Source organism: Arvicola amphibius, chromosome 10, assembly GCF_903992535.2.
Source record: "Arvicola amphibius chromosome 10, mArvAmp1.2, whole genome shotgun sequence".
Taxonomy (NCBI): domain Eukaryota; kingdom Metazoa; phylum Chordata; class Mammalia; order Rodentia; family Cricetidae; genus Arvicola; species Arvicola amphibius.
The window spans coordinates 74,338,959-74,354,769 of NC_052056.1; the positions used below are offsets into that span (position 1 = coordinate 74,338,959).

Consider the following 15,811-nt stretch of genomic DNA (forward strand, 5'->3'; position numbering starts at 1 on the left):
AAATTCTGCATCCTGTGCACACAGAGAGTTTAAAGAAGAAGAAATGGAATCTAAAGAGGAAATCCAAGATGTGAGTGGAACAAGGATCACACTTGGAAACACACCAAGATGAACAAGAAAAAGCTCATGAGGCCTCAGTCCTACAGAAAGAACTACAGGATACTGAGTGAAGCTGGACATTGGAGAGGTGATCCTCCACATGAAAGATCAAACCAATTGGTTGTCCAATGTTGAACAGTCAGCCCTAAAAACAGACATACAAGTAACTTACATGGACAAATATATATATATATATTACACACACATATATGTATATATGTATACACATATATGCATACATATATACATATACACATATACATATATATGCACACACATATATGTATACATATATATACACATATACACATATACACATATATGTATATACACATATATATGTATATATAGACATATATACTTATATACATGTATATATACGTATATATATACATATATATATATATGCAATAACAATCGATGAAAATAGTGGCCACGAATTTAAAGGAGAGTTTGGAAGGACATTTGAAAAGGAGGGAGGGAGGGAAGGGAGGGAATAAATATCAAAAATAAATAAAAATGGAAGCAAATGATATTAACGGGAGTAGATAAACATTATCATCACATAGAAATATTAAAAGTCTACTAATATACAGAAAGTCTGTCTAACGACATCATAGTGACTCAGTTTAGCAGTTTGAAAGTGACTGATGGGTCAGGCGGTGGTGGCACATACCTTTAATACCAGCATTGAGGAGGCAGTGGCAGGCAAATCTCTATGAGTTCAAAGCCAGCATGGTCTACAAGAGCTAGTTCCAGAACAGGCTTCAAAGTTACGGAGAAATCCTGTCTTGAGAATAACCAAAAAGAAAGAAGAAAGAACGAAAGAAAGAAAGAAAGAAAGGAAGGAAGGAAGGAAGGAAGGAAGGATGGAAGGAAGAAAGAAAGGAAAAAAGAAAGTGACTGATAAACTTGAATAAATTTCTATTTACAGTAAATAAGGCAAAACACTCAAGAATTTTACCTAATTAGAATGAGAACTCAAATTTCTGCTCATAGTTTGAAAAATATGACATATAAAATATGAATAGTCAAAATGGAGTCTTTAATATGTAAATTACCAAGAGATAAAGGAAACAATGTACAAATTGTATTGTTTAATATTAAAATGAAGCAACTTTTGTTTTGACTTAATAATGCATAATTTTTTTCAAGTTTGAAGCCAAATTATATGAAGACCTAGGAGGAAAGTGGCTGACATCATATAGTGCTGTAATTGAAAGCAAGGGATTTAAGTCCCTGGAGAAATTGTAAAAATAAATCACAGATAGCTTGGCAAAATATGTTATATGGGTTTTGGAAATTTAAAACTCAAGAAATTTAAATATTTTTAGTTACTTTGGAACATTAATTCTTGTTGAGGACAAATGGAAGGTAAGACTGAGAGAGGAATATGTTCCAACCTCCAAGCTATTAGGGAATCCTGATATGATGGACACTCATACAATAGATATTGTAATATGCTAAACTCTTTCAGATATGCTCTTTATGCTGATCTGCTACTCATCACTTTATATTATTTTCAAAAATAGAATAATGTTTCTTATATTTCTTAGTTAAAACATACTTATTATGAAGGCAATAAATGAATGTTATAATTTGCTCACATTTGTACAAAGTGTTATTTGTCATTGTACTGTCTTTCAGTAGATCTGATGAACTAACTCTTTCAGTCTTGCTATGGACTTATGGCTCTCATCACTGCATAAAATGACCATCTTTGGACAAGATCACATAAGAAAATAGCCTGTAGGTTATCACTCAAAAGCAAACATTAAGAAAAACAGATATCAAAATATTAGTTGTTAATATTTATTCATTTATTATTTATTTATATTTATTTTTTTATTTTTTATTATTTTTACATGTTTAGGAAAGTCAAGTGGCAGCTGCAGGCACTGTGCTGCCCTGGCGGTCAAAGTCTCTCCAGTTACTCTGGCATGCAGTTGGAGACCCCATGGCTATTTATTATTTATTTAAAAGACACTAGAATTTAAAGGATAGAAAGGTTAAAAGTGACAAGTAAGCCATGTACAAGTGAGTTTTAAAAGAAACTTATATCATCTTGTAGAGAAACCTATAATAGGTATATAAAATTGCAGTGCCTCTATGAACACCTACACAATGATGATCTGAGGAACAGACGAATGTAGCATTTTTTTTTTTCAGCAAGACTCGTAACTAGTGTTGGCTCAGACTCCGAGAGTCTGACCCGGAATAATTTATTTTATGTATTTAAACACAACACAATTTGATGAAAAAAATTCCTGGTGACAATTAATTCAAGCCTACACACTCAATGAAGCTTAAAATTTGATTACATCAAAATTCTTTGTAAAGTATATAGGACATTTTCCATGAAGATAGGTTAATCTATAGAGTAAATGAAATAAAAAGGGTGAAGACAAGGGTTTCAGGGAAAATCCTGTGTGATCTCTGGTCACACAGATACTAGAAAGACTGCAAGGCTATTAGAGCATGTATGCCCCTAGCCTCCTTGGTAGAAAACATAAAATACATATATTCCCTTGATTAAAAACCCTGTGTGTTTTACATTCCTGGTTCCCTTAGTGCTTATCTGTGAGTATAGCAACCTCTGTGCTTCCCACATCAAAATGAAAGGAAATTATCAGGGGCATATAGCTTGGCTTTTGACACAAGAGTTGATGGTAAAGTAAGCATTTAACTCCTTTTTTGTCTGAAATCAATGTTTCTTAAATGGTATTTTTTTTTAAAAAAAAAAACACTATCAAGGTCACATATCATCGCTGAGTCAGTATATTCAAGAGCTTACTTTTTAAAAATAAAGAAGAATACAGAAATATGCGTAGAGCATGTGTGCTTGATTTTGAGTCTGTTTACATATGAATGCATATTTGTGCATGCAAACTTAGGATTTGTAATTGGAAGGAGATATTAATTATGGAAATAAAAGACTGTAAAACAATGTCACTTTATTGAAAAGAAAAGGATGGAGATATCTAGTTGAACGTTTTTTTTAATAAAAATCTATAAGTAGGCATTCACACAGTATAAATGTAAAACAGAGATCAGGTGACTTAACTAGATCCTTGCAAAAATTTCTGCAGTGTTTCCCTGTCAATGTGAGGAGAATGTTTAACCTGCAGAAATTCTGAGCTATTTGAAATACTGTCTTTTTTGGACAGGAATAATATAATCTATTGGGACTTAGCAAACCTATGAGAAAATATATGATAGAAAAAAAGAGATTAATTTTATCCATTATCTCAGGGATTTCAGGTATCAACATTTTCCCCAGAAATAATCAGGGGACCTCAAAGAAGACATGAGCAATCTTTTCTGTGAGCTATGATTTGAAGTTTCTCTGTAGGCAAATATGTGTGAGTAATTTTGAGGTTTAGGCAATGACAGATTTTTATATCTATAAAGAATTATAGCACATTCTACATTAATTTTGGAAGATTTTTTTTACATATTTTGGATGATTTACATAAATTGGCACATTTAGAGTAGATGCTTGTTTTTACTTATCCCAACTAATTTTTACCGTGGTTTCTTACCTCATTTATCCATTTTTCCTCATTTTACCTTTTCTTTTCTGTGCTCTCACCTTTCAGTTTCTTTTTAGTTCCAATATTTTTTTCTATTGATATTCACTATTTTTCAATAATCTATTGATTTGAAATGTCTTTATTCAACAATATGCCTTTTCTCTCTTCTTCCCAACACATCTCAAACTTCTGATTCCTCAGAATAACTTTATAGTAGTTATTTATTTTATAATTATTTAAACGATGGAGGACAGGCTGGAAAAGTGGTGCTGTAGTTAAAATTGGATACTCATCTACTAGAGAACCCAAGTTCAGTTCCCAGCACCACAATGGGCAGCTCACAACTGCCACTCACTCCATCTAAGGAAAACCTTATATCACCATCTCCTGGATTCCTTAGATACTTCCCCACATATGGCACATACCCACATACATAAATACATAATTAAAAATAAAAATCACTTTTTAATAAGAAAAAGAAACATTATAAGAATTTATTATGCTAACAACCTATTGATAAGATTATCATTAAATTTATAAAGCAATCGTATAATATATTTAAATGGATACCTCTAACATATATGCTAATATTTTATTCTTTTTTAACTAAACATTCTTCCTTGCCCTGCCCTCTTCTTCCTTCTCTACTACCATTCTTAAATGTTGTGTGATGGGCTGGTTTCCATTTGCTTGCAGTTCCCTTTTATATCTCCTATAAAAACAAACTCCAATACAAACCTCAGTTTATATATGCTCACATTCTATGCACATAAGCAAATCATGAATTTATTTAGGTGTAGAAACTGCCTTTAAAAACAGGAGTGTTGGCAGTGGAGCTGATCAAGTCTCAACATTTTCCCTAACTATCATTTAGTGGTACCTTGGTTATTTTGAGTTTAACAAAAAGAACTGTTTTACATTACAGAAATTAGTTATTTATCGGAACAAATATACAAAATCTATAGTGTTGTGAGGAACAAAGTTCAACCTATATATTTCTCTGTTTAGCATATACTTAAAAGGAGGCAAGTAAAGAATAATACCTTTGCTATATGGTACCACTCACTTTCTCCTAAACCAGTCCCTCAAAGTCTCATTTATCATTATATCCTATCACAGAAAGTTAGAGCCAACATTACTTAATTGTAATTAAGGAAAACATTCTGAACTCTGTACAGGCACCCCAGATCAACTCATGGAAGTAATGTTTTAGTGAAAACCAGTTATGTGACACAGTGAAAAGCTAATTTTAAATCTAGAGAATAGTGCAATGATAGTATATTTCCCCAACATATAATTTTTAAATTAACTACATACAAAATATTTCTGAATCCCCATGAGAGATAAATTTTAGGCTTCTACTTGAGCTCCATCAGAATGAATTAGAAAGAAAAATGAATGTTTTAAAAATGAGGTAATTCTCCATATCTGATGTTAGTTGTAAGATATTATTGAAAAGCACTTAGGTAACCTCAGTCATTCACCTGGTATGCTGGGCTCCACTCTTCAATAAAGGAAAATATGCCTTCTAGGTGTACCTGAGCATCTCACAGACTTAAGAAGAGGGGCAGATTTACTCTCTGTTTCATCAGTTAAATGCATTAGAAGACTTTAGTCAACATTTTCTGCCCATGCGAACTGTTAATACTTGTAGCCTTTGAGGAAATTGAATTGGTATATAGGCATTCCTACTTATGTGATACAGTTATGAGTTACTTTTAGAAACTATTTTTAACTGAAAACATATTAGATTTACTTTAAATATACAAATATTATTATATTATTTACAGTACATTATTTTATCTTGCTATAACTTAGTTTCTATTGACCACTCTTCCCTCCCATACTCTCTCCACTTTAGTAACTACACCTCCCTTGAGATCAATTTGCTTCAATCCTGTATATGAGTAAGGTTATCAGGTATTTGATTGGGTGGATCACCTAACATCACTTAATATAATCTCCATATTCATATATTGTTGTAAATCATGATAACTATCATAATATTTCTTGAAGTAATAAATTTGGTCTCAAAGATTACCCTTTACCAAAAGAAAAAATCTTATGTGTGTGTGCTCTGTATGTGAGAATGTGTCTGCATATTTACAATGTTAAATTAAAATTAAATAAAGCAATTAAAAAGAATACATGAAAATTCAAGTGGCCTTAAGAATGTGAACTTATATCTGAGTCCTCAGTTTTATTACAATAATCAGTGTGTATGATTTTAAAGCCAATAGATGGTTTTATTTCTTACTATAGCTCTGTTTTATAACTTAACACCTTAAAAACAGTAGTTCTCTTTTTGTTTAGTTGTACTTATTTCTATTTTCATTTTTTGGTCATCTTGGTGTTTAGATTGTTTTCATTTTTGTGAAGAACTGTGTTGGAATTTTGGTGAGCTCTGCATTTTATCTGAAATAGCTTTTGTGGAAGGTCCATTTCACCATATTAATTTTACCAAATCATGAGCTTAAGAGGTCTTCCCATTTTCTTCAGTTTTCAAGTCCTCAGTTTCTTTTTTCATTTTTTCATGGTTTTTTCTTTCTTTTCGTTCACTTCCTTTCTTTCTTCTTTTCTTTCTCTCTCTCCCTCTTCTCTTTTGTTTTTTCAAGACAGGGATTTTCTGTGCAACTCTTCACTATACTGGATCTTGTTGTCCAGCATGGCTCTTAAACTCAGATATCAGCCTGCCTCTGCTTTCCTGAGTGCTAGGATTAAAGTAGTGCTTCTCTGCCACCTGGCTCTTTCACTTTTTTATCAGTCTTATTCCAAGGCATTGTTTTGAGGCTGTTGTAAATGGAATTCTTTTCATTATTTCTGTGTTTGTCATTATTATATAGCAATGTTACTGTTTTTTTTTGCATGTTAATTTTGTATGATTCTACTTTCTTGGATATATTTATATTTAGTGTTTTCAGGGTTGAAGTATTTAGTAATTTTTATTTATAGAATACTATCATCTGCAAATAAGGATACATTGACTTGTTCTGCTGCTACTGCTCTTGGTAAGATATCAAACACTATACTGAAGAACTAAGAGGTTGGACATCCTTTTCTTCTTCCAGATCTAAGTGAAGATATTGATGACTGGGGTTTTGCTGATTATTGCTTAGTATGTTGAGATATGTCTCCTGTATTCATAGGTTCTCTAGGGCTCTTATTACAAAAGGATGTTGGATTTTGTCAAAGTCTCTTTCTGAAGCTGATGAGAAAATTATGTGATTTCTTTTCCTGAATCTATTTATGTTGTGAAATATATTATAGGTTGACACATGATTAATAATTACTGCATTCTTCTGGCTTAGTTAAATTAATATGGTGTGTAGTCTGTTTGATATTTTATAATTTCATTTTACTATTTTTTGCTGACAATTCTTGCATATATGTTTATTATATGGGATCATTTGTTAGATAATTATTGTTGTTGAATCTTTGTCTAATGTCAGAGTAATTTAGACCTCGTAAAACCATATATGAAACTGTTCCTTTTTGCCTACTTTATGGAATAATTTTTAAGTATTACTTCTGTTGTAAAGCAGCACATGGAGGACTACAGGGGGAGACAGAATACACCATGGAGACAGAGCTTGAGTGTGGAGTTAGAGATAAGAGAATGGGAAGGGAAAGAAAACAGGAGAGACATAGACAAGCACACACAATACACACACAGAGAGAGATAGAAACAAAGAGAAACAAGAGGATAGAGAGGAATGGATGAGAAAGGAAGAAGAGAAGAAAGTGGGCAGTGTTTGTCTCTTAAAGGGACAGGGTATCCTCTGCTATGCTGGCTGGCCTGTTACAGGGCACAGGGTGTCAATCTATGCCAGGATGTGCCTGAATACTAACAAAGTCTATCTCTTTGTTTTTTACAAATATATTTACATAATTATCTCACTGTGATTTAATTTTGGTAATATATGTATATACATTTATATTTATAAATTTATGTGTATCTATAAATTTAGATTTGCCAGTTTAGTGGTGTATAGATATTTTTATTTTTGAGATTACAGTATAATTTTATTTCTCCCATCCTATTCTCCTTTCAAACACTCCCCACGTATACCTTATCACTTTTTGGTAAATTCATGCCCTTTTTCACTACTTATTATTACATGTTACTACATATATATTCCTAAGTACAAGCTTATCAGTGTGTATAAATTATTTTTCTGTATGTTTTCAGACCCAACTGGTTGACCGTGGACAAACTGGTATGCTCTTCCCTGGGGATGATCACCCTCCCTGCTCCCAGATTTACTTATTTCTTTCCTACATGTCATGCGTTGGGGTTGGGTTGTGGCTTTGTGGGCTTTTTCTGGTCCAATGGGCGAGTCCAATGGGGTTGCCCTTGTTTACCTGACATTTGGCAGTCATGTTCATGAGAGTTTATGGGTATAGCCTCTGATATTTGTAGGAGGACAACTTGTCAAGGGATACTCCCCAATTCTCTGCCTTTTATTGTCTTTCTGCCTCCTCTTTCGCAATATTCCCTGAGCCTTAGGTGCAAGAAAGTTTTGGGGATTGCAGCTACTGGGAATGGGCTCTACAACTCTGTTTTTTGATTGTTGTGGTTTTTCTGTAGTAGTCCCATTTGGTTGGAAAAAATAATCTCCTTAATGAAGTGTGAAGACTACACTTGTCTGGTATATTAGACCAATACTTATGGTTGTTGTTAGAATTTATACTGGTTTAGGTTCTCCTTTTATAACTACAACTTCCCGAGCACTGAGAGTAGTTAGCTACAGTTTCAGTACCAATAATTGTTTCTTCTGGTTGAACGGGGTCTTATGTCCAATATTAGAGCTGTTGGTTACTGCCAAGGTATGTGTGCCACTATTACACCTAGAGGATTATTGTCTCAAGCTAGACATTGATGTGATTCATAGGCATTTATAGATGGTTAGGATTGCTGATTCAGTCCTCCTTTGTAAACTTGCACAAATCCCCTTTTGGTACTATGAAAGCTAGACCTCAGAGAGGAGAATTCAGGTCGGTTCCAGCTCAGGAGTTACTGGGCTCTGTTTACTAAAGTATACAGAATTCTCTAAATTTTCTCAACTATGTTATAATGTTTCTTACTTTGGGTATTTTTTCTGTTTCTTTTGATTGATTTGGCTAGTGGTTTATCAATCTTGTTAATATTTCAAAAAGTCGTTTATTCACTGATTCTTTGTATTGTTTTCTAAATTATATTCATTAATTTTATCCTTGACATTTATGGTCTATTTCCCATATACTTTTTTAGGATGTTTTCCATTATTGTTTTAGCAAAGCATTATGGCACATCATTAACTGTTAATATAAATCTTGCCAGCTTTTGTTTTTATGCAATTACTTAGTCCTATAACGTTTTCTCTTTGTAGTGTTATTATTGTATTCCATATATTTGATAAGGTGTGTTGAATTTTCATTCAATTCCTTTTTTTTTTTTTTTTTTTGCTTTGGCTAGGTAGGTTAAAGGCTTTATGGGAAAATCCAACACTGTCATTTTTCTAAATGGAAATGCTACTAAAATTACTCCTTTTTTTAATTTTATTTTTTTGGTTTTTCGAGACAGGGTTTCTCTGTGGCTTTGGAGCCTGTCCTGGAAACTAGCTCTTGTTAGACCAGGCTGTCTCGAACTCACAGAGATCCGCCTGCCTCTGCCTCCCGAGTACTGGGATTAAAGGTGTGCGCCACCACCGCCCGGCCCCTAAAATTACTCTTAATGAATTCTCACAATACTAATACATCAATACATATTTTAAATATCATCAGAAAAGTATCTTATAGTAGGTTAACTTAGAGTCTTTCAATTGGTCACAGTGCATTGAATGAGAGATGATTGAGGAGTTTAGCACCCTAAAATAAGACACAGACACGATCTGTTTCCCAAAGGCTCAGTAATATTCATAGAAAAGGAGATAGGAAGATTAAAAATTTGGAAGGGATATGTACATCAGAAAACCATCGTTTATAGAAATAAAGAGCAGTTGCACATGTAGTTGTGATAGCTTACACATGACTTGTTCAAGGTCCAGATTTGCAAGATCTTTAGGACAGAGTGGGAATGTGCACAGAAATCTCACTACTACATGAGGAGTCAGTTTTCTTTAATAATGTGACCCTTGGTATATCTACTATATGTCGAGCAAGTCCCATTCCTAATATTAATGGGGCAAAGCAAACTGTACTCAGTGAATGAAAAGAGAAGAAGAAAAATGCAGAGTAGGGTGGGAAAAGGAATGTTAGAGAGCGTGGCTATAGGAATAGGTATGGGTTAGAATTTTCTCAAAATACATTTTCTCAAAATCTTAAAGAATTAATTGAAATGTTAAAAAAAAAAACATGGGAGTAGAGAGATGTCTTAGTGTTTAAAAGCATTGACTACTCTTCTCCCTGGACCCGATGGTAGCTCCACAATTATCTGTAACTCAAGTTACAGGGGACTGAAGGCACATTTCTGGGCTCCAAGGATATTAGATGCTTGTGGTATACAGACATACATTGCAAGAAAATAACCATATACATAAAATATAAATAACTTATTTTTTAAATAATAAGAAATAAATATAAAAATGTAACAATTTTTAGGAACAACAAAATGTTTTGAAATGCAAAATAAATATAATGGATTATAGTTTTTTCTAAGTTTATAGATTTTTTTGAGGTGATTAGAAATTTAGGACACAATGAAGTCTCAATCAACAGGAATGGTGTTAAATTCACTAATCTGCTAAATAATGAACAAGTAGCTGATAAAAAATGGTACAATGTAGACAAAAATTTGTTCATATGGTAGTAAGAGAGAAAAATAGGGAAAACTAATGTCTTGATTCTACAAAGAACTACAAAATGAGAAAACAAATATATTAAGGAAATTTTAAAAGATATTAATTTTTTCTTTTTCTTTTTTTGCTTTTGGAGATTTAAGCTAGAGTTTTGAAATGTTAATCTCACCCTCAACCACTTAGCTTGACCCACTCATCTGCAAAACTATGCTCTTAAAAATCTTCAAAAGAATTAGAGAAAAAGCTTTGTTTATGCAGATATTTTGTTTTGTACTGCTTACACAATCATGAAACTTAATAAAAAACTTAAAAGGATTATATAGCTGTGTGAATAATTACTGAAGTTCACACATCTAAAGTAATATGTAGTCAAAATTTAAAATATGTAATATGGTCCGATTTATTGCCTGGTTAGACTCTTTATATAGAGAGACACTTTTACAAATGATAAAATGATGAGAAACATTGTTTTAAACATACTTTCATGATTACCCTCTATGTTTAACCACACTTGAATGTAATATAGTTCTAAATTTGGTGTCTGAATGTATCTGTTTATCTGGTATTAGATTAATTTTATTAAGTTAATAAATTAATTGAATTTAGTAATTTCAATTGAATAATATTCTACATTTTTCCTAAATAGGACTTTTTTGTCAGAATATGACATGGTAATCTCAATGAAAAATGTAATATAAATATGATGGAATTTTCTGGACTCAGAAATCTCTTCATAATGTTAGTAATTATGAAAGGATGAGTGACACTACATGAGTGTTTGACTTCTTCCTGAAACTTGACTGCAAGGCTTTTGATGTTTGTTTTGATGGAATCTTCTATGTCTCTTGCTAAGTAGAATTGAGTTAAAATATAATGATGCCAGGGATATTTGTGTGTCCATATGGTAATCCAACACTTTAGAGATTAGGGCAAGAGACTCATGACGTTCAAATCAGACTTGGATATAGAATAAACTGTGTGTGCCCCACATGTCTTTGTGGGCTTGCCACATGTGTGTGTTATGTATATGTGTGTGTGTTTGTGTTGGTGTATGTATGAGAGAGAGAACACTCAAAAATAAGTTTTAATCTCTATATTACAAATTAAAATATCTGATGCCAAAGAAACAATTTTCTACACTTGCATAACTCTTTGTGATTATTTAGCTTGGGAGGAAATATTGGTCATGTCATTGACATATTATTACCTTTATATATATTCTGTCTCCACAGTGAACATACTTATGTTGCAATGGAACAATTGGACCTTCAACTCTGATTTTATCCTGTGGGTATTTTGATCACAGCCCTCTTCATATTTTTTTCTCTTTTCCCTAATCCTGGGTATCTTCTTCCTGGCCTTCATGGGTAATTCTACTATGGTGTTTATCATCTACCTGGATGCCCAACTCCACACTCCCATGTACATCCTTCTCAGCAACTTACCTCATGGATCTTATGCTCATTTGTACCACAGTGCCCAGATGGCCTTCAACTTCCTCTCTGGGAACAAGTCCATCACCATGGCTGGCTGTGGATGCCAGATATTCTTCTATGTATCTCTGCTTGGAGCCGAATGTTTTCTATTGGCCACAATGGCCTATGACCGTTATGCGGCTATTTGCCATCCATTAAGGTATCTATTCTCATGAGTCATAAAATCTGTGGTATCATGGCTGCCTCCTCATGGATTCTTGGTTCCCTTGATGGCTAATAGAAGTTGCAGCAGCTATTGTCCTTTTCGTATTGTGGTGCAGAGAAATACCTCACTTTTTCGTGATGTTCCAGCTCTTCTCACTCTTTCATGCAGTGATACCTTGACATTTGAAAAGCTGATATTTTTTTTGCTGTGTAATTATGCTTATCTTCCCTGTAACAATCATATTACTTCCTACACTCGGTGTGATTCTGGCTGTCATTCGAATGTCCTCTGCTGAGAGTCGCCACAAGGCTTTTGCAACCTGTTCCTCTCACCTTGTGGTGGTGGGAATGTACTATGGGGCAGCCATGTTCATTTACATGAGACCCTCTTCTGGTCGTTCTCCTAATCAGGACAAAATGGTGTCAGCTTTCTATACCATCCTTACTCCTATGTTGAATCCCCTCATTTATTGTCTCCGCAACAGAGAAGTAGCCAGAGCATTCATGAAAATATTAAGGATGGAAAAGGCTGAAGTGTGAGTTAGCTGATGATTATGCTCTCTTGTTAGCCATGCTTTAAGTAGTTGGCCATACTGACAGAAGATGGAGGAGTGCCAAGATCTCAAGTGCAGCTTGAGAAATATATTTAGTTCGAGATTCGCCTAGGTTCGATAGTAAAACCATATCTCAAAAAGCATACTTTATGTGAAAATACATATGATGAAAGAGTATACTCCAATAGGTAATATTTTTATCATTATAGATTTATAACAACCACATAAAATTAAAACTGTGATAAAAGTTGGTATTGTTGTTTTTTAAATATGTCTTTATTTTTGTAGTCATTTCAATGTATTATTGTCACTAATAACATTTAATAAGCAAAGAGACATTTTCTCTCACAGTGCTCATTCAACAGAACTTTTGAATATATAATTACTATATATAATAATGTATGTATATACATTTCTAATAATAGAAATAAATGCAAGCAACAGTCAACAAAGGAGATACATTACAGTGTATCGAGTCTTAAGCACACCATGTATATTTGAAATGAACATTTTTCTGGCAGAATATTGGGGGGAATGAGGAGTTGTCTCTTTTTTCTTGTGTAGGCATTAATTTTATACACAGCAGAGTGGAATTTAATAGCGAACTCTATGTTTTCTAAAGTCCTGCATTTTTTCTTAAGTGTTATGGCACATAGCAATGGTATTATTATAAAATAATTGTAATTGAAAAGATTCTTTATTATTATTATTAAAAATTTCCACCCTTCCTCCTCTCCTCACATTTCACTCTCTCTACCCCATTCCTCCTCCCTCTCCAGTCCAAAGAGCAAGTACGGGTTCCCCTGCCCTGTGGGAAGTCCAAGGTCTCCCCCCTCTATCCAGGCAGGTCTAGGCAGGTGAGCATCATAACAGGACTAGGGTTCACAAAGACAGTACCTGCAGTAGGATCAAAACCCCAGTGACAATGTCCTTGGCTCTCAGTCAGCCCTCTTTGTCTGCCATGTTCAGAAGTCCCGTTTGATCACATGCTCCATCAGTCCCAGTTCAGCTGGCCTTGATGAGTTCCCATTAGATCAGCCCCACTGTCTCAGTGGGTGGGTGCACTCTTCACAGTCCTCACTTTCTTGCTCATGTTCTCTCTCCTTCTGCTCCTCATTTGGACCTTAAGAGCTCAGTTCAGTGCTCCAATGTGGGTCTCTGTCTCTATCTCCATCCATCGCCAGATGAAGGTTCTATGGTGATATGCAAGATATTCATCAGTATGGCTATAGGATAGGACCATTTCAGGCTCCTTCTCCTCAACTGCCCAAGGAACTAGCTGGGGACAGCTCCTTGGACACCTGGGAACCCCTCTAGAATCAAGTCTCTTGACAACCCTAAAATGGCTCCCTTAATTAAGATATATACTTCCCTGCTCCCATATCCACCCTTCCTCCATCCCAACCGTCCGTTCCCCCAAGCTCTCACCATTCTCCCCTTCTCACTTTTCTTTCCCCATCTCTCCTTACCCCTACCCCACACCCACCCCCAAGGTCCCAATTTTTGACTGGCAATCTTGTCTACTTCCAATATCCAGGAGGGCAACTATATGTTTTTCTTTGGGTTCACCTTCTTATTTAGCTTCTCCAGGATCAAGAATTATAGGCTCAATGTCCTTTATAACTAGAATCCACTTATGAGTGAGTACATACCATATTCATCTTTTCGGGTCTGGGTTACCTCACTCAGGATAGTGTTTTCTATTTCCATCCATTTGCATGCAAAATTCAAGATGTCATTGTTTTTTACCACTGAGTAGTACTCTAATGCGTATATATTCAACACTTTCTTTCAGTTAATTATATTTGTTTTAAATTCCAACTGCAGTTTTCTATATCTCCTCTACTCCTATTCTGTTTCTTCTCCCTCCTCTCCCCAATTCACTTCTCCTTTTTAATTTAAAAGGTGCAGGCCTCCTATTGGTATCAAGATTGGTTGTGGGGGGATGGAGGTAGAGAGTACTTATAGGTTTATGGGAGATACCATTGTACCAAGTTTTTACCTTACCCTGAAATGCTACCATCTTTATAGAATCCCTTTCAGTACAAATGAATTTAAGAACATCACAGCTACCTAACTAGACCAAAAAGAAATTTTCCTGGCATATTACATTTAAAACACTCTACTACCAAACAAAGGAGAAAGAAAATTTTTCTACAATATAAACAGGCTTAAAGAATTTTGTCTACTAAGTTACCCTTACATTTAATTAATAATAATAATAGCAATAATAATAATAATAATAATAATAATAATAATAATAATACTTTAGGTTAAAGACAGAAATAAAACAATCTAAAAGACTCCAGAAAGAAAAGAAAATGTAATTATTGAAACTAAAATGTTATGGAGAACACAAATAGAAGCATACACAGACAGACATACACCACACATACCACACATACCTTACAATAATAACTTACAATGTTTCTTGAGCATTATTTATTTTCATTTTGCTTGCATGGGTATTTTTGTCTCACATGTACATCTGTTCACCACATACATATATTGACTGCTGTGCTGAGTAGAGGGTCTGAAGTTACAGATGATCTGAAATCACAGAGGATTGTTCTTTGCCTCATGCATACGCAGAATTGAATCTGGGTCCTCTGGGTGAGGAGTCAGGTCCTTAGTTATGAGCATCTCTTGAGTCTTAATAACTTTAAATATTAATGGCCTCATGATTGTGCTAATTTCCCTCCATATGCGATTATTACCACTGATTAATAAAGAACTTCTTTGAGCCTATGCGCAGGGCAGAACATAACTAGGCAGGGAAAGCTAGGCTGAATGCTGGGAGAACGGAGGGTTAGAGTAAGAGAGAAGCCATGGAGCCACTGCAGAGACAGACATGCTGATGAAACTTTGCCGGTTAGGCCATGACCTCATGGTGATGCACAGATTTATGGAGATATGTTAAATTAGGATTGTAAGAGTTAGTCAGTAGGGTTCCACATAACCCTGCCCTCCCTCCCCCAAGTTTCCCTTTTGTCTGCAGGGTCCTTGGACTACCAGGCTTCCCTGTTTCTGGGCTGAGGAGCTCATCCAGACAGGTAAGTGTGTTCCATTCCCGAAGTGGACTCTGGAAGGGAGCACAGGGCCCACTCAGCTCCTGCTGCAGGAGCTTCTTTGTTATCCAAGACCCCAGCCCCCACCAAGGCCTGCCCTAATGTCTGCAAGGTCCTTGGCCCAGGAATAGTTCCTGCTCC

The 15,811-nt window shown here is 34.6% G+C and overlaps 1 non-coding gene and 1 pseudogene across 1 annotated transcript; one reads left to right on the top strand and one right to left on the bottom strand.

Annotated features, from left to right (window-relative positions):
• Positions 1 to 12,588, top strand: part of LOC119824299 — a 64,640-nt pseudogene extending 52,052 nt beyond the window's left edge.
• LOC119825823 lies at positions 1,965 to 2,099 on the bottom strand. Its single transcript, XR_005287290.1, has one exon. It is a non-coding gene; the product is annotated as a small nucleolar RNA SNORA44 (small nucleolar RNA).
• Positions 12,589 to 15,811: the final 3,223 nt, after the last annotated feature.